At 45.0% G+C, this 24,040-nt stretch overlaps 1 long non-coding RNA gene across 1 annotated transcript in view; it reads left to right on the top strand.

The window, feature by feature from the left end:
- The window catches only part of LOC113606342 (uncharacterized), a 28,866-nt gene extending 5,066 nt beyond the window's left edge, over nt 1-23,800 (top strand). Inside the window, exons 2-3 of the long non-coding RNA XR_003427499.1 lie at nt 18,571-18,716; nt 23,065-23,800. This is a non-coding gene — a long non-coding RNA (uncharacterized LOC113606342). The remainder of the gene's footprint in view (nt 1-18,570; nt 18,717-23,064) is intronic.
- Nucleotides 23,801-24,040: the final 240 nt, after the last annotated feature.

Below are 24,040 nucleotides of genomic sequence, written 5' to 3'. Positions count from 1 at the left end.
GCAGGCTGGCCAAGGCCCTCACCACCTCCACCCATTTCCCTTGGTAACACGAGGCACTACGCCCCAGCTGGGAAGGCTGGGAGGTGCAGGGTAGCTGTGAACAGGAAAAAGGGAAATGGTTTCTCACGGGCAGCTGCACGGCTCTCCTGTGAGGGTCACCTGGACGGTAGCGCACAGACTCTGGGTCCTGTGAAGCTTCAGTGCTTTGTGGTTCTGGAAATCCTATAGGAGACGGTCCACAGCAGGGAAGCTAATGCTCTCAGTGGAGCTGGTGAAGCCAAAGATCTGCAGTTCAGACTGAAGGTGCCGATGTACATACAGGACAAAACCGTCTCGTGGGATTGGACTTCAGGCACGTTTCACATGAATGCAGTCATGTTACGCCGAAAAGCTTCTATCTTGTGCCTCCCCTCAGGGACCCCCTCCTCAGTTCCTGGGGCTCCTGTAACTCACGTACAGGGGGATGGAGAGTGGGCTCTGTCCAGTCTGAGCCCTGAGTTACCCTGCGTGTGAGTCTGCTCAGGACCACCGTAACAAGTAGCACAGACAGGGCAGCTTGGGTAACAGACCTATCTCCCAGTCCTGGATGCTGTCGGAGATCAAGGTGTGTGCACGCTGGCTTCTCCTGAGGCCTCTCTCCTTGGTGCTTAGACAGCCATCTTCTCCCCAGGTCCTCACGTGGTCTCCCCCTGTGCCTATCTGTGTCCTAATCTCTTCTTGTAGGACATCAATCCTATTGGATTAAGATCCACCCCAGTGACCTCATTTTTACCTTGATCACCTCTTTAAAAATCCCATCTCCAAATACAGCCACATCCTGGGGTCCTGGGCGTTAGGGATTCAGCATGTGAATTTGGGGGGATGTGACTGAGCCTATACCATCCTCCTTAGGAACCAGGTGTGCTTCAGTCCTTCCTTCCCTCAAGTCACACGAGGTGATGTAATGGCTCAAGGAGAGGCCACTCGTGCAGAGTTTGTGTCCCAGCCGGGGAAGCCTTCTCTGCTCTCTTTGATGAGGCCGTGGCAGTGCCGGCCCCGTCCTGAGATGAGCAGTTCTGGGGTTTCCTGCCGTGTCTCCCGGCCTGCTGAGGTGCCCATTGTCAGGGAGCTGAGGAGCCAGCAGCCTAGTGGGGATGCCGGGGACTCTCAGGGCCTTGGCAGGTGTCTCTCCCGGCAGATACCCTAGCGAAAGTGGGGAAACATTTGGGGGATTACAGGCGGGAGAGAGTCAGTCTCGTTTATGCTTCAGAAAGACCAGGTTGGGGTGGGATGTGAGACGCACCGTGCGGGCAGGGAGCTTTGTCAGCCCTGATGGAGGAACCAGGCACCAGATCGGGCTTGGGCCAGGGCTGTGGGCGTAGAGGGGAATTAGTGTGGGAACTGGCCACAGACTGTTGTCGAAATCTCAGCTTCCCTGTGCACCGAGGCCAAACAGAAATACAGAGACAGGGATTTTGGAGGAAGAGAGAGATGGCTTTATTTTTCTGCCAGGCAGCAGGGAAGACACAGCCAGCTAGCGACTCAAGAACTGGGCACCCCCCGGCTCTTTGAGAATCAGGGAAGATTTTATATGTGGGGCTCTCGCAGTCGGGGTATAGGATAAGGATAAAAGTAGTGAAAATCTTGCATTCCTCCTTTCCTTTGCATTATTTCAAAACAGTCACAGTTGGCATCAGGCTGCCTGGTAATTGGGGTCCAGCAGTCTGGTAATTGCGTCCGTTTGCCTCTGGTTTATCGGCGGTGACCTCGTTTCTGAAATGCAAAAGCTATAGGGGGTGATTTGTTAGGAGGGGCGTGTAGAATGTAAGTGCTGGACATGATAAGGTTAGGGAGTGAGAGGCAGGGGATGTAACTCACACAGAGTCAGGGGTGATGGGTGCCGAAGGTAAATTACATAGTGTCATGGAGTGAGGTTAGTCTTGTAAAGTACAAATCTAGTTACTACAAATGAGTGACAAAGTAAAACAAGGAGTGATGAACTCTTTCAGGCCAGGTTATGTTTCTTCTCTAGCCTGTTCACTGTTCCCTTTATTTTCCTTGTTCTCAGGGGAGGGAAAACTTCATTTCTATTTTTGCTACAACAAGACTCTGGAGGAGCAGATGACAGTCACTGGGGCACAAGGAGGGTGGGAGCCTGGGAGACCCCAGTGTTACCTAACCAAACTTGGGTCCACTTGCCCGAGTGCAGTAAAGCCAGTCTACTGACACCGGGTGTGGTGAAGGAAAGTGCAGCTTTAATTGTAAAAGTGCCAATACAAGGAGGACAGGTGGCTTGTGCTCTAAAACCCCAAAGTCCCTGAGTGATTTCAGCAAGGAAATTTTAAAGGCCAGGTGAGGGAGGGGGGTCGCAGGGTATGTGATCAGCTGGTGTACAGTTCTCTAGTTGAAGATGAGGTAACAGGCGGTTAACATTATAAATTATTAGGCAACAGAATCTCTGGGGCTCCCTGTTCATGATCATCAAGTAGTTAATTTCTTCCACTTGGTGGTGGTTTTAGCATCTGTAAAACAACTCAGGAAGTGTGCATCAGACACTGTTATCCAGGTACTTCAGAGAGGAGCTACAGCAGAGGATGTGGGGGAGGGGTCTGTCCTAGGAAGGCCCCGTAGGGTCCTGCTCGGTCACACCTGGTGCCTGGGCTAAGCAACCTGGGAAGGTGGGGCTGCTCCTGGGTGTGGGGAGCTGCAGGATCCCAGTCCTCTGAGGCGCCTGTTAGCCCCCAAGGGAGACGGGGATGCAGCGGCTGGACAGAGGTGTCTGGCCTGGGAGAGGGGTCCGGGCTGGAAATGTCACTGGAATCATCACAGGGAGGGAGAGAAAAGGCCAGTGGGGACAGGTAGGTCACAGCAGACTGTGCAGGTGACTGCGGTCCTGGTGGAAGCAACTCAGAGCCAGAAAGGAGTGGCCATCAGGGGCTGACCTTCATTCTCTTGTTCGTTTGTAAAGCCGTTGTGTCAGAGTTTGAGACACCGCCAGGAGTCGTCTGGGCCCAGTGCTGCCATGGCTTCATCAAAGGGCCCAGGGGGAACAGAGAACCACTGCAGGCCTCGCCCATGTCCGCACTGGGAATGAACCCCATCGGGGCTCCTGGGCTCACAGACTTGAGGGAACCTCTGTCCTCAGGACCGGTCTTCCTCCCTCCTCTCACCTGCTGGTCAGAGGCCCAGGAACCCCCAACCTGGCTCCACCCCCAGGGCCTGGATTCAGAGGCCCAGGAACCCCCAACCTGGCTCCACCCCCAGGGCCTGGATTCTGGGACAGCTTAGGGGTAAGCAAGACCCTCATGCTCCTTTATCTGCTTAGGGATGAGAATGTCTTAAAAGCTGCAAGTGACTGATTACAAAAGACTGGGTGTTTCCAGCAGATATGGGTGGAAAGATGGGGTGTGAAGTTCCTGTGTCTGCAGGGTCTTCCCAGCATGAAGATCTGTGTGTTTCCCCCGGCCAGTGAGCATCCTCCCAGGAAGCCCAGATCCAGGATTACGAGGGCAGAGGCTCTCCCCTTGCTTATCTGTAACTTCCCACGCCCACAGCAAGGAGCCTGGCTCCCACCATCTGCCATTTATCTGTGCATTGCTCCTTTCCAGGTTACATGTGCAGAGGTTTCAGAATTGTTAGCTACTACAGCCTGGAAAGAACTTCGTAGAATAAAGCCCACTGTTTATATACCATCCATTTTGCCTTTAGTCTGCAGATTCCATTCATTTCCAAAGGTGACTTAGGTCAGCACCTTTTATCCCATCCCCTACAGTGAGTTGTTTCCATATATTTCTAATACATTTAGACTCTGTCACATTATGTATTCCATCCTGCAACATGCCTACATTCTAAATAACTAAATTTGAATAGATTATGATTGACCCCTTGGGCTATACACGTCTATGGGCTTAGACAAATGCATAGTGACAGGTATCCATCCTAGAGTATCACATGGTATACTTCAACCCCCCCACCCCATGATCTGCTTATCATCTATGTAGCTTCGCCTTTCCCAGAATGTCATAAATGGGGTCATACTGTGTGCAGCCTCCTCAGACTGGATTCTTTCACTTAGCAACACATACTGAGGATTTATCCATGTCTTTCCATAGGTTGATGGTGCATTCCTTTCTGCTGAGTAGTATTCCACTGCACGTGTATGGGAGGAAAAACAATTTTCCCTCTATTTTTCTAGGTTCTTGGTTGAGACCCCCCCTGCCCCTGTAATAAAAGATTACCAGGAGAAAAACAAATTTAATGACATGTATACCTTCTGAATACAGGGGGGATACCACGGAAAACTGAGTCACTCCCTGAAATGATCCCCTTAAATACCATCTTCAGCTAAAAACAGAAGAAAGATGTTGGGGAACGGGGGGAAGGCCAATTATGGCAGGTTATCGTGCAAAGCACAGTAAAGAAGGGTATGATTGTTTGCACATTTAAGTCAGGACATCTCCATTGATAAGTGTTACTTGAGCTTTCATTATCCTTCTATTTCTGGTGCAAAGCGGGACATACTCTTATAAATGGGGATTTCTGTATTGTAAATGTCCTTCACAAAAGGGCAATCTCTACTCAGTTTTCTGAGATTCCTTTTTTTCTTTTTTTTAAAAAATCAGACAAATAATCCTCGTGCCAGAGGGAGATATTTTGGGGTGGCATATTCTGCTTGCCTTGACATGGATGTATGCATTCATCTTTTGAAGGATATCCTGATTTCTTCAAGTTTTTAGCCATTATGAATAGTGCTGCTGTGCCTAATTGCATCCTTGTTCGCATTTGGACATAGATTTTCAAAGCAGTTGCCTAAATACTGGAAGCACAATTGTTGGATCCCAAGGTAAGACTTATTTAGCTTTGGAAAAAACTGCCAAATTGTCTTACAAAGTGGCTGTACATGCATCCCACCAGCAATGAGGGAGAGTTCCTCACCCTCTAGCAATTGGTATTGTCATATTTTTGGAGTTTAGCAGTGCTAATAGGTGTGCTGTGATATCTCATGATTTTAATTTGTAATTCCCTAATGGTATATGATGTTGAGCTTGTTTTTGTATGATTTTTACTATCTGTATATCTTTTTTGGCTGGGTGTCCAGATCAGATCCTCACCCATTTTTTTTTATGGGGTTGTTTTAGAGGTCTTTGTCTATTCTGAGTCCAGATCCTTTATCAGATACAAGTTTTGCAAATCTTTTTCTCCCAGTTTGTGTCTTGTCTTTTGATTTTCTGAATAACGTCTTTGAGAGTAGAAATCTTTAATTTGATAAAGTCCATAATATTACTTTTTTCTTTTGTGGATTGGCTTTTTGTGTTGTGTGTTAAAACTCAAAGCTCATGATCGAGAGACTAAACCTAAGGTCATGTATTTCTGTGTTTATCTCTGTAATTTTGATAGTTTCACATTTTACATGTCTGTTAATAAATTTGAGTGAGTTTGGCGTAAGTTTTAAAGTTTGTGTCTAGTCATTTCATTTCATACAGTTTCCAGTTGTTTCTTAACTATTTTGGAGAAGTCATGGGGTACTTGTCTGTATTTCGGTTTGCATTTCCACAGTTTAGTGGATGCAGCGGAAGTGCCTTCAGGGAGCGGGGCTTCCACTGAACTGGGAGGTAGCTTGGTCTGCACGTTCCCATTGGCTGGCAGGGAACGTGAGCCCGCCTCCCTGGCCCTCCGCGGGAAGGCCCGTTCTGCCTGCGGACTCGGCGCCATGCGCAAATGATGGGAGCCCTGCCACCTCAGGACCCGCTGGGGCTTTGGCTTCTGGGACACGCGGGGCCGATTCCACGCTGATGGCCGGGCTTCGGGACAAGCCAGGGTCGAGTCCACACTAACAGAAGCCGGGTCTCCTCAGGACCCGCTGGGGCTTCAGCTTTGGGACACTGTGGGGTCCAGTTCATGCAGACAGGAGCCTGGTCTCCTCAGGACCTGCCGGGAGGTGATGCCGCTGAGGGAGAAGGTGAGGAAAAGTGGGCAGAAGGTTCCTGTGCGTGGCTGACTGCTGCGGGTGTCTGTCTTCAGAGGACCCAGGAGAGGAAGGGCTTGATGTGGGAAACTGGGTTTTTGGCCCCTTTGGTGTGTGGTGTAGACAGAGCGCAGTGTTGTTCTTTGGCGCGTGGCGTCTGGTTTTCCCAGCACCATTTATTGAGGGGACTGTCCTTTCCCTGGTGTATGTTCTTGGCTCCTTACTTGTGAATTAACTGACCACATACCTGTAGGTTGATTCCTGGGCTCTCTGCTCTGTTCCTCTGGTCCGTGTGCCTGTTTTTGTGCCAGTTCCACACTTCTTTGGGACTGTAGCTTCGTAATGAAGTGTGAAGTCAGGGAGCGAGATGCCTCCAGCCCGTTCTCCTTCCTCAGGGTCGCTTTGGCTCTTCTGGGTCCTTTGTGACTCCACACACGTCTTAAGATTGTTGGTTCTGTTTCTATGGAAAATGTCATTGGACTTTTGGTAGGGATTGCGTTGAATGTGTACATTAATTTGGCTAGAATGCATATATTTTTTTAATTAAAAAGAATTTGGGGCCACACCATGTGGCATGCAGGATGTGGGACCTTAGTTCCCCAACCAGGGATGGAACCTGCGCCCCCTGCAGTGGGAGCGCAGAGTCCCAAACCCTGGATGGCTAGGGAAGTCCCACCTTAGAATGCATATTTTCACAATATTCTTTTTACCCATGAACATGGGGTATATTTCCATTTATTTTTGTCTGTTCAGTTTTCTTTATCAGTGTCTTCCAGTTTTCAGTGTGCAGGTCCTTCACGTCCTTGATTAAATTTACTCCTAGTTATCTTTTTGGATGCAATTGTAAGTGGGATTAAAAAAATATTTCCCTTTCTGATGGTTCATTATCAGTGTATAGAATCACAAATGATTTTTGTGCATTGTTTTTTATTTTTTGTATCCTGCAGCTTTACTGAATTCATTTTTTAGCCGTAACAGTGTTTTGGTGGTTGAATGTGGAAAACTAGAATTCAGAAATCCCACTGTTTCATCTACATCCAGGTCATCCACAGCACCCAAGACATCGTGGCTCCGAATATAATCTTCCCATGGTGCCTCTTGTAGTATGTGGACTCCTACAAGGGTGATTAGCATCCCCACTGTGGGCGAACTGGGTCTGGGTAGGGCTTGGCCTCTATAACAGAGTTTGATGTCTGTATTTCTGGCATGGTATGACATGGTTGGTTTGATAAGTACTTTATTTTCTAGTAAATTTTAAGTGTATAAAAAACTTTAAATAGCAGTATAAAGTTTTCCACATTCACAGAATACTCCAGTTTGTTTTACCCTGTGAGAGTGTGAGGGCCACTCTCCCAGAGAACCAGCACATAATCCCAAAATGAGGAATAATTATGATTTCCACATTATAATCCTATCCACACACCTGCTTCAACTTTCACCAGCTGCCCCAGCGTTGTGGAAATGTAATTTTCTATTCGAATCCAGTTTTCTCTTCTTGGAACCATCACTGGGGCTTGTCCTCACTTTAAAAACCTTGCTGGATTGAAAGTGTACAAGATGAGCATGATCTGGGTGGTTTTCTGTATGGCTTCTTTCACTTGGGATGTTTTCATTGTTTATCCGCATTGTAACATTGATCATTATTTCATTCATTTTTTCCATTGGGATTAAAAACACATAACATTTACCATTTAAACCATTTTTTAAATAAAATTTATTTTATTTTTAATTTTTTGGCTGTGTTGGGTCTTCATTGCTGTGCGCGGGCTCTCTACTTGCGGCGAGCGGGGGCTACTACTCTTTTTTTTTTTTTTTGGCGGTACGCGGGCCTCTCACTTTTGTGGCCTCTCCCGTTGCGGAGCACAGGCTCTGGACGTGCAGGCTCAGCGGCCATGGCTCACGGGCCCAGCCGCTACATTGCATTTGGGATCTTCCCGGACCGGGGCACGAACCCGTGTCCCCTGCATCGGCAGGCGGACTCTCAACCACTGCGCCACTGATGTTTAATATCTTTTCGTGTCCTTGTTGACCATTTGTATGTCTTGCCTGGAGGACAGTCCATGCAAGTCATTTGTCCGTTTCAAAAATTGTATTGTTTGTCTTTTTGTTGATGAGTTGTAAGAGTCCTGGGTATATTCTAGATAAAGAGTCTTATCAGATATATAATGTGCCAATATTTTTTTCAGTTCTGTGGCCTTTTTACTTTCTGGATAGCCTCTTTTAATGCACAAAGGTTTGTAATTTTGAGGAAATCCAATTTATCTATTTTTTTCTTTCATTTCTTATGCTTTACTGTCAAATCTAAGAAACCATTGCTAAATTCGTGGTCGGGAAGATTTAATTCCTTGGTTTATTTGAGAGTTCATAGATCCTTTCTCGGTACCCACTAGGCCAGGCTTTAGGCCTGGGGTTGAACAGTGTGAGGGTTCAGGGGTCACGGTTTAGGGTTATGGGTCATTGTTGGAGAGTCATTGTAGAGGGTTGTGGTTAAAGGTCATGGTCAGGGATTAGAGTTTGGGGGTCAGGGGCGAGGGTCTAGGGGTCTGAGGCTAGGGTTGTTAGGGGGTTACGGTTAGAGGTTAGGGTTCTTAGGGTAAAGGTTAGAGTTAGGTTTAAGCACAATTGGCCCTCATTGCCCTCCCCTCTTCTTCTCTCTGAAGCCTCCAGAATGGATAGGACTTGCCCTGGGTCAAACAGGAGTCAGGGAGCTGAGGTCAATAACTGGTTTTCTGGCCTTCCTACCCACAGTCCTGGGCTCTGAGAGAAGAATGAAATGTCTGTTCTTGTTTCGGACTGTTTCTTATCCAGCTCAACCTCTGTCAAGGATTGGGGAGGGTGTCAGAAGTCATGCATGGTTTCCTTCTGACCTCCCACCTGGGAAGGGTGATGCTGGCCCTACTCTGCCTGGGCAGCCCCAGGTTCCAGCACAGCCCAGACAGGAGGGCACTCAGTGGACATGTGTGGATTTATACAGAACTGGGTGCAGTGACCTGCCAGCCCCCGGATGCTGCCTTCTTGAGGGCTGGTGGGGCCCTCCTGGCACTGGAGGCATCCTTTGTCCCATCTGAGTGGGCATGAATAGATGATCAAGTCTCAGGCAGGACAGCCCTCGACCTCTGACTATCCAGGCAGGCATCTGTGGTCCTCTAGCTCAGTCCAGCCTGGGCATTGTCAGGCCCTCATGCACAGATACGGAGCTGACCATGATGCTGGGCAATTCAAGAGCTACCTGGGCAGTGTAGACATTCCTTTGAGAAGTTTCAACTACCAACATGCATGTGGCTGAGAAGAAGGCCTCCCGCTCACGGCCTCATAGGGTGCCAAGAGAGGTAATGATCCTCTAGACATTGGAGTGTGGCCCTGACACAACACCCATACAGCAGACCATGGCCCTGCAATCCTCTGTCCTTTCAGTCCTTAGAAACTTTTGACATGCATATTCACTAAGAATCAAAGATATGGGAGCAATTGGACCTCCCAAGGTGAGGTTTACACTGCCACTGCCATTGTCTTGGAGAGCCTTATGCATCCGTGTGGCCTCGGGAAAGCCTGCCAACTATGCGTTCCATGGCATGGAATAATTCTCGAGCCTCCCGTTACTTCATTGCACAAGAGTTTCCTTACCACCCTAGCATTTGGTTTCTTCCCTTAGTAAAGGAGACAGAAGAAACTGGAAAAGGAGCAGTATTGTTTTTCAGGGATGGGCAATTAATATGGCCAGGGAGACGGCATAACTCAGGGCTCCCACCTCTCAGGGGCAGGAATGAGTTGTGTGTGTCTTCTGACGGCACATGGGCTCTTCTGGGCCATCCTCTGAGATGTGAGGACCTGGTGCCCAAGGCAGGAGACTTGAGTTTACCATCAAGAATAATCCTACCTTTTCAGCAAGTGAAAGAACTTCCTGCAGTCTTGGGAGGACAGTAAAAGCACTGGATAAGTAGCTGTAGCCCCTGACCCTAAGTGAACCCCTTTCTTCCTTTTGTGTCAAATTCTGTGCTGTGCAGTGAGCTGTCATTGACATAGAATCTGTTGCTTTCTCCCGGCCAGCATCTGTTGTCATGCCCAAGTGCCTCAGTTTTCCTTTGAGAATTACATCTCACCTGCTTCCAGTCCAAACAGTTCCAGAAGGATGACCCCATGTTCCACCCAGCTCGAAGATGGGTTTACAGCCCACATCTAGCCAGTCCCATTTTCCATCTTCTGGTGATGGGTGAAGTATGAGACTGTAACCCAAGCCAGACCAAAAGCATTTAAAACCATGACTTTCTTGGAATCCAGGAAAAGGAGAAACTCTTTCTCGGAAAATGGATGGTGAGTGGTTGTCAGCCTAGAACTGCTGTTGGCCCAAGGGCAGTGAGAGAGCCTGTGCCTGTGAATGGGGTCCCCCAAAGGCACTGAGCGGGACAAAGGTTTGGAGAGAAGCAAGGTCACACTGAGACAGTGTGAGCCCCTGGACCTGCCAGGTCAAAACCCATTCTTCAACTTGCCACTTGCAAGTATTAATGTATTTATACCCTTACAATAAATACTAATTTATTTTACTTCAGTAAGTGTGTCCAGTTGCTGGGAATAAAAAAAAGTCCTAGTTGACACATCCAAATCAATACTCCTTGATCCATCCTCAGGTGTCCTCACTGGGTAGGCGTGGCTGGGGGAGGTGAAGACACTGGGTGGGGTCATATACTAGGGGAGCTGCCAAACAGCTCTGTCCCTGCTCCTTCCCTGTCCCAGGAGAGGGAAAGCCTGGAACAGTGATAGGATAACCAGTAGGGGAAGAGGTTCCTCAGTGATTAATTGGTCTTTTTGTGTTTTCCGTAATTTAGGGTTCATTTTGGTAATGTGTTTTTACAAAGAAATCACCCATTTCCTCTAGATTTCCTGTTACAGTAGTTTTCTCATATTTGACTTTTACTTTTTCCTGTCTAATTTTCTACAGAATCATCACAAATAATGAAGAAATACTGATACTTTATTATTAACTGAAGTCCCTATTCACGTTCCCTTTGTTATACCTTTCCTTGTTCCAGGGTCGCATAGGACATGGGGTCATCATCTGTTTAGTCTCCTCTTGGCTCTGACAGTTGCTCAGACTCTCCTTGCTTCCATGACCTTGACAGCATGGAGGGCTGCTCAGGTATTGTATAGACTGCCGGGTGCTGGGATTTGCTTGGTGGTTTTGTCGTGGTTAGACTTGGCTTTGAAAAAGCAGACCACAGAGGTGAAGTGCTTCCTCTTCACTATATATCAAAAGGACAGGCTCTTAAGGGAACTTCTCACTTATATTCTTAATTTTGATCACCCAGCTGAAGTAACGTTTGTCAGGTTTTCCCACAGTGAGGTTGATTTTTTCCCATGTCCATCCTGTATGTCTTATGTAGGAGGAAGTCATAATGCAGAAGCCACACTTGAGGAGAGAGGGGTTAGCTTCACATCCTTGATGGACAGCTGAGTGGCTACATACATTGTTTAGAAGCTTTCTGCACAGGAGATTTCTATTTAACACCATTCACCAAAAACTGTGTAATTTATTTTTACCAGTTTGGACACGTGAACATTTATTGTAAACTTTTGGTTATGATCCAGCACTACATTATTAGACTGCTTAGTTCATTCTTGCTTTGGCTGTTGAGAGCTTTTTCCATTTGCTCTTGTTTTCATTTTACATAATTTTTCTTTTGTGGGTTTTTAAAAATTTTTGGTACTTCTTTACTTTCTGATATTTTAAGATTATCCTGCTTCATATATTTACTGTCTCAGTCCTAGCATCAGCCCTTTCTTCAAAGAGCCCTTGTTCCTTTTATTAGAGAATGGTGTTAAAAACTTACACGTGGGAGCTAAATATGCTCGGCTGACAGTGCATCGAAATATGTGCCTGTATCCCAGCCTGTGCATATACACATAATATAAAGGTTTCCATGTGGAACTATGTGCAGGCTAAAGAGAGTTTATACTGATATCTCCAACCTGATCTGTTATGACATGAATACTGTAACCTTCTCCCTTTGTCTGTGACTTCCCACTCCAGTGGTCAGAAACCTGGCTTCCTCCATTTGTCGTTTATTAAATTCACTGCTTGTTCCATTCGATTACTGATATAGTAGTTTCAGTACTGTTAGCTGCTACCCCTCATGGGAAAGAACTTAGAGTCCGCTGTGTATGTATGGCATATTTTGCCTTTGGCCTACAGAGTCTGCTCATTTCCAAAGTTAACTTAGGTCAGCCCATTTTGTCCCACCACCAACAGTGAGTTTTTTCATACATTTGTCAATCAATTAGATTCTTTGTTACATTCTGTATGCCAGTCTTTGACACTCCCATATCCTAAGTAGCTAAGTTTGAATTGATTGTAATTTACTTGTTGGGTTATAAAAATCTGTGGGTGTAGCCAAATGCATAGTGACAGGTATTCACCACTGAAGTATCATATGGACTGTTTCAACCACATATTCCATAAACTGTTTACCATGTCAGTTTCGCCTTTTCTAGAATGTCATATAAATGAGGTCATACAGTGTGTAGCACTTCAGACTGGATTCTTTCACTTAGCAATGTAAGTGTTAGATGCATCTATTTTTTTTTTTTTTGGCCCGGGTTGATGGTCCATTCCTTTATATTGCTGAATGCTATTGCATTGCATGTATATGAGAGGAAAAATAATTTTCCCTCTACTCTTCTGTGTTCTTCATTGAGATCTCCCTTGTAATGAAAAGGAGATGAACTGGAGAAAACAATCAGAAGTTTAATATATACCATGCATACCTCCTGTATACTTGAAAGATACCCAGGAAAACTGAGTCACTCCCTGAAATGGCCCAAGCCATTACCTTAAATGCTTCCGCTGAGAACAAAAAAAGATGTTAGGGAATGGAGGCAGCCACTTAAGGGAGGTTATTAGGCAAAGCCCTGTAAACAAGGGTATGGTTGTTACACAGATTTATATCCAGGCCTGTTTCATTGACATGCTTTTTTTTTTCCAAACATTTATTTACTTAGCTGCGCTGGGTCTTAGTTGAGGCCTGTGGAATCTTTAGTTGCGGCATGCGGGCTCTTATTTGCAGCATGCGGGATCTAGTTCCCTGACCAGGGATTGAACCCTGGTCCCCTGCATTGGGAGCATGGAGTCTGAACCACTGGACCAGCAGGGAAGTCCCAACAAGCTTTTCCTGATATTTAGTCATCATTCAATTCCTGGTCCAGAGAGGGACATACCCTTACAAATGGAGATATCCTTAATAATTGTAAATTTACCTCATAAAAGGGCATTTTCTACTTGGTTTTGAAAGATTCTCCTGGGTCTGTTTCTTTTCTTTTCTTTTCTTTTTTTATGCGGTACGCGGGCCTCTCACTGCTGTGGCCCCTCCAGTCGCAGAGCACAGGCTCTGGACGCGCAGGCTCAGTGGCCATGGCCCACGGGCCCAGCCGCTCCGCGGCATGTGGGATCTTCCCAGACGGGGGCACGAACCCATGTCCCCTGCATTGGTAGGCGGACTCTCAACCACTGCGCCACCAGGGAAGCCCCCGTTTCTTAAATTAATCCGTCCAAAATAATCCTTTTGTCAAATGGGCATATTTTGGGGTGATGTATTCTGCTCCCCTTGACATGTATGTGCCCTAATTTGCTTATGAATTCATCTACAGAAGGACATCCTGATATCTTTAAGTTTTTAGCCATTATAATAGAGCTGCTGTGCATTACTTGATGCTAGTTTTGGTTTGAACACAGTTTTTCAAAGCAGTTGTCTAAATACAAGAGGCACACTTCTTGGATCCTAAGGTGAGAATGTTTAGATTTGGAGAAAACTGCCAAACTGTCTTCTGAAGCTGGTTGCACATGCATCCACCAGCATCTTGAGCTTATTCTTGTATGCTTATTTACTGCCTGTTTATCTTCTTGGGTCAGGTGTGTGTTTCAATCTTTACCAAATTTTAATGGTGTTGTTGGCATAATTTGAGTACAGATCCTTTATCGGATACGTGTTTTGGAAATAGTTTCTTGCAGTTTGTGGTTTGTCTTTTGGTTTTCTGAGTAAGGTCACCAGACCCAAAGTCATGTAGATTTTCTTTTTTTTCTAGGATTTTTATAGTTTGGTAATTTAAATTTGTCTATGGGCAATTTTGAGTGAATTGGTTTAAGTTGTGAAGTTTGTGTCTACATTCATTTCATTACATATGGTTTCTGATTAATTGTTCCTTAACCCTCTTTTGAGAAGATACAGAGAGATACTTGGCTCCATTTCAGTTTGGATTTCCAAACTTAGTATACACAGCAGAACTGCCTCCCGGATGAGGCCTCTGGGTTTGTGAGTGCGGCACTCCCGGCGCTTCTCTGACGTCCCACAGGGGGTGCCGAACCCACCTGTCTGACCTTGGGGGCACAGGTGCACCCTGCCCACAGGCTTTGCTCTGTGACAAGCAGACAGGAGCTTTGTCTCCTGTCAGGGCTTAGGTTTCTGGACCATGAGGCATTGTCCACACTAACAGGAGCTGGGTTTTCTCAGGAACCACCGGTGAGGAGACTCCACAAGAGGAAAAAATGAGCAAGTGTGGAAAATCTTCCTGTGCAGCTGACTGCAGGGTGGGTGGGGTGCCTCTTCAGGGCACTCAGGAGAGAAAGGGTTTAGTGTGGAATATTGTGCACTTTAGTTAGTTTTATGTGCAGTGGGTGACCAGTGTCATTCTTTGGAGACTGGTGTCTAGTTTTCCTGGCACTGTTTGTTGATGGCTTTGGGTAGAACAAAGATTTTTTGTGTGTGTGGTACGCGGGCCTCTCACTGTTGTGGCCTCTCCCGTTGCAGAGCACAGGCTCCGGACGCGCAGGCTCAGCGGCCATGGCTCACGGGCCCAGCCGCTCCACGGCATGTGGGATCCCCCCGTACCGGGGCACGAACCCGTGTCCCCTGCATCGGCAGGCGGACTCTCAACCACTGCGCCACCAGGGAAGCCCCAAACATTTTAATAATAGTCATTTTTCTGATGCATGAGCATGGAATATTGTTTTCTATTGTGTCTTCAGTTTCTTTATCAATGCTTTATAGTTTTCTGAGTATAGGTCTTTCATGTCCTTGGTTAAATTTATTCCTAAATAGTTTGTTCTTTTTGATGGAATTGTAAATGGGATTGTTTTCTTGATTTTTTTTGCTGGTGGTTCATTATTAGTGTGCAGAAATAAAACTGATTTGTGTATATTGATTCCATATTTTGCAACTTTACTGAATTTATTTTTTAACATATTTTTTGAAGTAATGTGAAAAATTGTAATACTAAAATCTCACTGTTTCTACTGCACCCCAGGTAATCCACAGGACCCACGACATGGTAGCTAACTAACATACTCTTCCCACGGTGCCTGTTAATACCATGTGGACTCCTACAAGGGAAGTAAGTATCACAACTTTGGTTGAACGTGGTCTGGGTAAGTCTTGGCCTCTATAACTAAGTTTGATGTCTGTCTTATCTGATTTTCTGGCATGGTACTGATATGGTTGTTTACAAAAGTTATTTACTTTCCAGTAACTTAAAATGTACAGAAAAGTTTCAATAATGGCAAAAAGTACTCACATTTGCCACTTCACACAAAATGCTCAGTGTGTTTTACCCAAGGAACCAGCACATAATCCCTAAATGAGGAAATCCTGATGTCCACATTATAATTTAATACACAGGCCCACTTTAACTTTCATCTGCTCTCCCAACTGTATGAAAATGTCTTTTTCCATCCTGATCCAGTTTTCTTTTTCTGGAACCATTACTGAGTTTTCCCCTCATTTGGACAACCTTGATGGATTTGAAGCAGACAAGATGAGTATGGGATCTGGGTGGGCTTTTCTTTCTTTCTTTTTTTTTTCCCCTTGTGATACGCACAGGCTCCGGATGCGCAGGCTCAGCGGCCATGGCTCACAGGCCCAGCTGCTCCGTGGCATGTGGGATCCTCCCGGACTGGGGCACGAACCCGTGTCCCCTGCATCGGCAGGCGGACTCTCAACCACTGCGCCACCAGGGAAGCCCTGGGTGGCCTTTTCTGTATGGCTTTTTTCACTAAAGATGTTTTTAACGTTCGTTTTTGTAACAAATATCAGCACTACACTTTTTTTTCATTGTCATTACAAATACAAAACATGACTTTAGCGTTTAATTCATTTTACGTATCCAGTTTTGTGGTATTAACTACCTTCATGTAGTTGCACAAACAAGTTAACTAACACGTGTACATCCTGTGTGCATGGGAGATACCCAGGGAATTGAGTAACACCTTGGAATGGCCCAAGACATCACCTTAAATACCGTCTTCATCTAAAACGAAAACAAAGGAAGGGTAGAGTTGTTTCTGTCCACATTCATTTGATTGCATATGGTTTCCAATCGATTGTTGTATAACTAGTTTTAGAGAAGTCATGGGATAGTTGGCTTCATTTCAGTTTGAATTTCCAAATTTAGTGGATTCTGCAGGCTTGATACAAGGTTTACAAACTTGATATTGAATCAGGACATCCCATGGTGTAACTGGTATTAATGGTTTGTTCAACAATTAAAGTTCTGTGTGATATGAGTTCAGCCTGGAGTAATCCAGGTTAGTTTCTATCTGTTATACATTTGTCCCAGGATGAAAGGACAAGGGAAATAAGGCCTGCTTTATAAAAGTGACTTCAAATTAATTGATGGTATAATCTCAACCTGATTTTTAAAAAATTTATTTTATTGAAGAATAGTTGACCTACAAAGTCATGTTAATTTCTGCTGTACAACAAAGTGATTCAGATATATATACACACACACACACATATACATATATACATACTGTTTTTCATATTCTTTTCCATTATGGTTTATTACAGGGTACTGAATATAGTTCCCTGTGCTGTACAGTAAGACCTTGTTGTTTATCCACCCTATATATAATAGTTTGCTTCTACTAATCCCAAATTCCCAATCCATCCCTCCCCCCTGTCTTCCCCTTGGCAACCACAAGTCTGTTTTCTTAAATCTGTGAGTCTGTTTTTGTTTTGTATATAGGTTCATTTGGGTCTCATTTTAGATTCCACATATAAGTGATATCATATGGTATTTGTCGTTCTCTCTATGACTTACTTCACTTAGTGTGATAATCTCTAGGTCCATCCATGTAGCTGCAAATGGCATTATTTCATTCTGTTTTATGGCTGAGTAATATTCCATTGTACATATGTACCACATCTTCTATAGCCATTCATCTTTTGAGGGACATTCAGCTTGCTTCCATGTCTTGGCTATTGTGAATAGTGCTGCTGTGAACGCTAGGGTGCACGTATCTCTTTGAATTATAGTTTTGTCTGGATATATGCCCAGGAGTGGGATTGCTGGTTCATATTGTAATTCTATTTTTAGTTTTTTGAGGAACCTCCATACTGTTTTCCATAGCGGCTGCATCAGTTTACATCCCCACCAACAGTGTAGGAGGGTTTCCTTTTCTCCACACCCCCTCCAGCATTTATTTGTAGACATTTTAATGATGGCCATTCTGACCACTATGAGGTGATAACTCACTGTAGTTTTGATTTGCATTCTCTAATAATTAGCGATGTGGAGCATCTTTTCACGTGCCTATTGGCCATCTGTATGTCTTCTTTGGAAAAGTGTCTATTTAGACCTTCTGCCCACTTTTTGATTTTTTTTTTGAGTTGTATCAGCTATTTGTATACTTTAGAAATTACACCCTTTTTGGTCACATCATTTGCAGGTATTTTCTCCCAAACAGTTAGCACAGGTGCTAGAACAACTGGATACCCACATGCAGAAGAATAAAGTTGGACCCTTACCTCCCCCACCCCGATTACAAAATCAACACAAAATGGACAAAAGGCCTAGATGTAAGAACCAAATTTATAAAACTCATAGAAGAAAACATGATAGTAAATCTTCATGACCTTCAATTTGGTCATGATTTCTTAGATTTGCTACCAAAAGCACAAGCAACAAAAGACAAAATAGATGAATTGGACTTCCTCAAGATGAAAAACAGTTGTGTATAAAAGGAGCAAGGAATAAGATAATCCACCATCCAAAATGGCCCAAGATGTTTGCAAACCATGTATCTGATAAAGGACTGGAGCCCAGCAGCCAGACCCCCGGTGGTCCAGTGGAGTGTCTGTGCGGCCCCTCCCGTCCTCGGTGATCAGGGGATTTCAGGCCCCACAGCACCCGAGGGGTGGACACGGGTCATCCTCAGCACCCTCAGGGAGTGAGTGCTGGATGCTTTTGAGCCCAGATGCACTCCCATTACTGCCCTCAAAGGCTGAAGGCTTCAGCATGCCTCCAGAAGGACACAGAGTATTTGCAAGTCTTTGAGAACCAAGAGAACAGTCTTCACTTTTCTGAAAGGGCATCTCATTATTCCACAGCGTGACCATTTTCAATCTGGCTCTCAGGGGTGCCCTCCCACCTTCCTGGTATCTCTGAGAGTGGCCATGGGGGTTTGGCTGTCCCCAGTCCCCACACCAGGTGACAAGGCCAGTGGGGCCAGACCCTGGTGGTCCTTAGATTCGCTGGAGACTAACCCAGACTCTCAGCGTGCGATTGAACGTGGACGCCACTGCTTCTCCCCGTCACCGATTCTCATCTCCTCCTCTGTCTCTTTTCCTCTTGCTTTTCAGTCTCAGATTTACCTGATGACCACCACTCACAGTTCCCGCAGAGCCCAGAGATTTCTCCTGGAAGGAAAGGTTCTGGAAAATCAGAGGGATAAATAAAGGATGCAGCTGATTCCCGCCTTGTGCTGACGCCCAAGAGGGTGAGGAGAGTGAGTGTTTTCTCATTAGAATTTTAAATCCTCCAAGTAATAGATCATTGGGGGGGCATCCAGTGTTCTCCTGCTCATTCTAATAATGTCATTCCTGAATTTTAATGTGGTAAATAATTTATATTATAAATATGCTGAGGGGGCGATATCCATTTAAAAAATGTTAGAGGTAACTCCAAGGGATTTACAACAAACAAGGACACAGAACCCTGTGTCCAGACACTGGCTGAGAGATTCCTACCCTGAGCCGCAGTCCCCTGGAAGGTGGAGTGGCCATGACTCTCCTCCCGCAGGTGAGCCTACACAGGCACATCCCACGTGGGACCACTGCATCGTAGAATCTTAGAGTGGCCAATGGCAGGCAGCTGTCTAGAGATGCAGACAAGAGAAAACTGCTCAGCAGCCTGGGACAGTCCCAGGGTGAGGCCTTAGTAAGAGCCAGTGTCAGAGCCTCAGTGATAACTTGAAGAGACAGTTCGGGCTGTTAGGGACATCGTCAGAGATGTACTTAGGGACATATTCAGGGCCTTAGTTATGGACAGGATCAGGGCATTATTTAGTGACAGCTTAAACTATAAGGGACAGCGTCAGGGCCTAAGTTAGAGATAACGTGAGAGCCTTAGTTAGTCAAAAGTCAGGCTGTTACTTAGGGATATATTCAGGGCCTTAGAGCCAGCATCATGGCCATAATTAGAATCAGTGTCAGGGCATTAGTTAGGGCCAAAACTAGGGTGTTAGTTAGGGAAGGAGTCAGGTCTTTAGTTACAGACAGTGTCAGGGTTTTAGGTAGGGACAGCGGCAAGCCCTTAGTTAAGAAGAGTGTCAGGGCCTTGGTTAGGGGCAGCGTCAGGGCGTAGTTAGGGGAAGAGTGAGGCCATTAGGTAAAGACAGACTCAGGGCCTTAGTTAGAGACAGCATCAAGTCCTTTGTTAGGGACATTGTCATGGCCTCAGTTAAAGATAACTTGAGTGTCTTAGAGATAGTGTCAGGGACTTAGTTATGGACATCTTTAGGGCCTCAGAGGTAACTTGAGGGCCTTAGTAAGAGACATTTGGGGTCATTAGTGACATGGTCAGGACCTTAGTGCCATCTTCAGTACATCAGTTATGGGCCGCATCAGGGCATTAATGAGGGACAGCTCATGTTATTAGGGGCCGTGTCAGGGACTGTGTCAGGGCCTTAGTTAGGGAAAGAGTGAGGCCATTAGTTAAAGACAGACTCAGGGCCTTAGTTAGAGACAGCCTCAGTCCTTAGTTAGTGTCAGGGCCTCAGTTAAAGATAAGTTGAGGGCCTTTGTTAAGGACAGCCTCAGGGCCTTAAAGGGATGTACATAAGAGTATCTTTGGGCTCCTTACCAAACTAAAACCCCCACAAAATAGAAGATTTTAGCATTCTTCATTCCAGAGAAGCTCATCAAGAGACCATCTGAGGCCAGATTAAAGGGAGTTAAGGCCCTGTACACACACTAAACCTTAGGAGCAACTGTGTCCTTAAACCATTGCTGTAAAACTCCTCACCAGATCCTCCTGCATTGGGACACACAGTTTTTGAGGACACGAGTTTTCTGTGTCCCCCTGTGGCTGGCAAAGCAGTAAAGCTATTCTTTTCTACTTCCTCCAAACCTCTGTCTCTGAGATTCGATTTGGTGCACTGGTGCACAGAGGTCGAGTTTTCGGCATCAAGTTTAGTACCCAATATGGGGCTGACTTGGGGAAGGCCCCTGTGGGTCCCCTGACTTGATTGGACACTTCTGATTTTCTCCATGCCAGCCTCTTTTGAGAGAGTGTAGGGTTGGAGAATTCCTTTAGAGGCCAGACTGCCTGGGACCCTTGCCTGGAGAGGCCAAGCCCCAGTCATACCCCATCTGCCATCCCAGCAGTTGGAACTCTGGGGCAGGAGAAGATGGTGGAAGAGGGACCACCCTAGCAACTGCCAAGGCCATCTTTGCCTTGAGGATGTTCTTCTCTTCCTCCTGCCTGGGCTGCCCTGAATGTCCTACTCCAAGGGATTATTTTGGGGAACCAGAAAAGTAGCATTTAGGATGTTGCGATACCTCAGCCAGCATGTGGTAACTCCCCTGGCATGCACTCTGAGGTCCTTTTAGCCCTGTACATTGGGGGGAACTTTGGTTCCCATTTGGGTGACTTTTCATTCCAGGAAATCTCATTTGGAAGGTGCACCCCTTGGACCGAGGTCACAGGCTAAGTTGAGACTTGGAAGCTGATTTGAGTCTTGTGCTGTTTGGTTTTTGGTTTCTGTTTGGTTTCTGGTTCCTTTGGTTTGAGGCTTCCATTAGTGGTGAGGATTTTGTTTTGTTCTTAGTCCGCGTATGAGTGTTCTATGGTTCAGACATAGGAAGTGCTTCTTCTTCAATTCCATCGGAGAGCCAATGGGCAAAATCCTGGCAGACTGCTCAACCTGTAGTTGTAAACCTAAGACTAAGAAAATAATGGAATTCTATTGTAATTTTGTCTGGCCAATGTATGGATACATTCTTGAAAATGAGGAAAGGTGGTCTTTGAATGGTAGCCTAAATGACTATACTATCCTTCAGCTAGAGTTCTTTTGTCACAGGAAGAGAAAGGCAAAAGAAGTTCCATATGTTCAAGCATTTATGAAGCTACATAATAAAGAAAGTGAGCAGCTAGGTACCAGGCTGATAGTACAAAGAGAAAAGAAAGTCACTTTTTACTAGAGCTGTTAGTTGCTGAATGCAGAAGAAAATAAGGGGCAAAATGAGATGGATACAGAAGGTGATGAAAATTTGTGAAAAGGGAAAACTGAGGAAAGAGTTGTGCATGACCAGGATTTTCTATTGGATTAAATTTAGTTGGGTAAATGGATTTTGTTGGAAGTGGGTTAGGGCAAGACTGGCTTTGGTTTCTCCCTCCAAAGTTTTCTTGGAACGCTGCTTTTAATAACAGCTTGTGAGTTCCTCTGCCTGTGTCTGTGATCTGTATTTGTGTTTGAAATCTCCTTACTTTGGTTCAGTGAATAAGTGTTGTTTGGCCGATTCTAACAGTTCTTTTTATCTCCAGCTAACTTTGAGGTGCTTTAGAAGGCCCCTGAGCCACCTCAGAGAGAAATGTTTGATTAGTATGTTACATTACATGGAATTCCTAAAACTCTAGTATGTCCTGGTAAAATGTTATCAGTCATAATTCTAGTTATTTTTAAATGTTTCATGTAACAGCAGTAATTGTTTCTTTTGTCATTTACATTGTGATCAAATGCTTAACAGTGACCTTTTAAGTCTTTATGTGATTTATAGATAGTTATTGTTGTGCTCTAACACTTTGGAAAAGTGCTCCATCTTCAAGAAGATCTATGTGGAGGACCTTTTGGCAAACACAGGTCTCTGATAAATTTCGTATCATAACGCCAAACTGGGTAAGAAATGAAAAATCTTAATGGAGAATCTGATGGCTTCATAAAAAGTTAACAAAAGGATTGGTTACTGGGTGAACTGGTGAATATGGTTATAACGTTTTTGTTTTTTTGTTACTGGCTTTGATCTGTGTTTTCCAGACACAGGGAAGTCCTTCCCCTGGAGCTACTTAGGACTTTGAGCAGTTGGGTAAATGACACCTCTGTATTGAAGTCTGTATTTATGAAAGTTACTGTGTTGGCTTCACTTTTGCCCTGATGTTTAGGAGGAAAGGAAAACTACCTAGTGAAATTATCAGAATGTAATTACTCATGATGTATCACTGTTTGCTTTAGGTCTACTGCTAAAAGCACATGTACAATGCTTGTGTGACAATTGGGTATGAATAATAAAATGTATGGCCTATATAAAGCATTTTCTCATTAACATACCTCTGAGCATGTTCATGATACCTGATCAGTATTCCCCCAATGTGGATTAACTAGGCAAATATAAAGGAGGCCTAGCGCTGAGGGACATGATCTACACCTGGACCAAACAGCTGAATCACTCTGGCATTGAGGGATTGATATTTTGATCATGAATGCTCTCTATTGAAAAACTTGTAATCAAAAGGGAAAAAAACTCTTCACGTATTGAGGTGTGAGGAAGTTACTTTGGCTTATACATGGTTTAACTTAAATTTTACTGACCAAAGAGGCCCATTTTGTAGCCTTTCGGACATGCATTGTACATCTGCTTTGGCATTGAGGAGGGGAATGCATTTGACAGTCAAAAAGGAGTAACTATGCTTCAGACATCCAAGGTAAAGCTAAGTGACCATTGTAGATGTGATTTTAGATGCATTCCTGTATTGTTTTTTTGTTTTCTTTTTCAAGATTTTTTTTTGATGTGGACCATTTTTTAAGTCTTTATTGAATTTGTTACAATATTGTTTCTGTTTCATGTTTTGGTTTTTAGGCCACGAGGCATGTGGGATCTTAGCTCCCCACCCAGGGATCAAACTAGCACCCCCTGCATTGGAAGATGATGTCTTAACCACCGGACTGCCAGGGAAGTCCCCACATTCCTGTATTGTTGAACTTGAATTTCTGAGCTATGTCAGACTTGGGATGCCACTGGCCATTTTCAAAACAATGTCTGCTGGTAGCTGCAACTGTACGTTTTCAAGGACTCCTCTCTTAACTATTAAATTTTAAACAATGATGTTAGATCAGATACTAATAGAAAGATGAGACATATGTGTAGTGGTCAATAGCTCCTGTTATGGATATGTTAATACTACATCAGAAGTTAAGACCTACTTAGGTAGAATTAGACAACTGGCTACAAAGTCTCTCCGAAGTGCCAGTTCCAGACTGGGTTTCAGACTTATTCTCCTGAATTCCTAAGGGAATGGGATGTACTTTTACTATTAAAGTTTCAGTTGTTACCCCTCCTATTGTAACTGGGTTGGTTGCACCAAAATGGCAGACCAAGGGATTGAGATCTTAATCATACGAGTCTCAGGTCCAGGACTTGGAACTCAAATATTTGTAATTTGGTATCCATTCCCCCAGATTTAGGCAGGATGATGCCCGCCCCCGCCCCCAGTTTCAGCAGGAAGCAGCCAGAGCAGTCGTTGCCCCGTTGCCTGAAAGATGTGGGGAAAGATAAAACTGAAGTGGGGATTAAAACTGAGTCCCCTTAAAACCGAGTTCCTGTGCCAAGTTTATGATTGATGTCTCAATCTGAAATGATTATTCCTTTTTTTGTCAAAAACCTGTTGTCCTAAAGATTGGGGAGTGTCTAGAAGAGGAGGAGTTAAACTGAGTGGGACTCTGTGGGTCTCCTGGGCACAGAAGCCTTTCTGTGTGCCTCCTAACTTGTTTGTGGGGAATAGACTAGACACTCCAGGACCTTCCCTGAGTTCCAAAGGGTGGATTCGAACAGTTGC

The sequence above is a fragment of the Aethalodelphis obliquidens genome, unplaced genomic scaffold (genome assembly GCF_003676395.1).
Source record: "Aethalodelphis obliquidens isolate GAN/ISIS:26980383/991018 unplaced genomic scaffold, ASM367639v1 scaffold44, whole genome shotgun sequence".
NCBI classification, from domain to species: domain Eukaryota; kingdom Metazoa; phylum Chordata; class Mammalia; order Artiodactyla; family Delphinidae; genus Aethalodelphis; species Aethalodelphis obliquidens.
This window is presented reverse-complemented; position numbering and strand designations above follow the sequence as displayed.